The 1,019-nt window shown below is 37.9% G+C and overlaps 1 protein-coding gene across 1 annotated transcript in view; it reads right to left on the bottom strand.

The window, feature by feature from the left end:
* Positions 1-1,019, bottom strand: part of LOC119587470 — a gene marked incomplete in the record, with an annotated part of 7,938 nt that overhangs the window by 6,053 nt on the left and 866 nt on the right.

Below are 1,019 nucleotides of genomic sequence, written 5' to 3'. Positions count from 1 at the left end.
CAAGATTGAATGACGCTATTGTATTTAATCCGGATTTCAAAAAGTGCAAACGCTCTCAAGTTTTCTCGGAACTGAGACGAACAAACACAGCAGCTATCTTATTCCACTCTCGACACGCGCATTGCTGAAATAACATTTTCCACCTCCATTTTAAGGAGATTTCGAACAAGGAGAGAGAAAAGCTTGAAAAAAACACAATAGAACGGAGAATTAAAAATGCATAAGAGAATGAATGAAGCATAGTTCCTCCCCGCGGCAGGTCTTTTGAAAGATTTTTATACCTATTCGTGTGATGCGCTGTGTGGCAGAGGGAGGGAAGAGGGGCGGAGGGAGAAGAAAGGGGAGGGGAGAAGGGAGAATAAAAGGGAGGAGAGATGGCTGTGAAGAGGGGAGTATGTGTATAATTTATCCCAGCAAAGGAGTGAAGCTAAAGGGATTTGAAGACAAAGGCCTTGTTGATGAGGCTGGGTAACAATAGAAAACGAAAATGCTTTAGTTGACGTTGAAATAGGGGAAGAAAATTCGTTTTCTGTATTGGCGAAGAAAATGTGAACGGGGGAGAGAAACAGGGGACTCTTTACAAAATATAAGAATGATTCTTTTGGCAAATGTCGAATCATGAGGAGAGACAAGGCACCCATTGGCATATTCTAAAAAGATCTTGTCATTGCAAATAATTTTCATTTCAGATTATAATGAATAGCAAAAATTAAACAGTATAAGAATATATAGCTTGTTGTTTGTTAAGGCTTAGTCCCCCCATAAAAAATATCACTGCGATCATAGAAAACGGAAGCTGTCAAAGTGCAAAACTTGTTTGTAGTTAAAATAAAACATTTTTTTTTATTATTACTATTCAGAACTTCATCTTTCAAACAGAATATATCTAAACATCACAGAACCCATCTTTTCATTGCAGCTGAAGTGTTTACTGAACAAATATTATATGCCCATAACTGATATTCCATGCACAAGCGCGCAGACCCAAATCAAGAAATCGTCACTATAAACTTTAACGC

Source organism: Penaeus monodon, chromosome 22 (assembly GCF_015228065.2).
Source record: "Penaeus monodon isolate SGIC_2016 chromosome 22, NSTDA_Pmon_1, whole genome shotgun sequence".
NCBI lineage: Eukaryota > Metazoa > Arthropoda > Malacostraca > Decapoda > Penaeidae > Penaeus > Penaeus monodon.
Note: the sequence above shows the minus strand (reverse complement) of the source record. Positions and strands in the feature narration are given on the sequence as shown.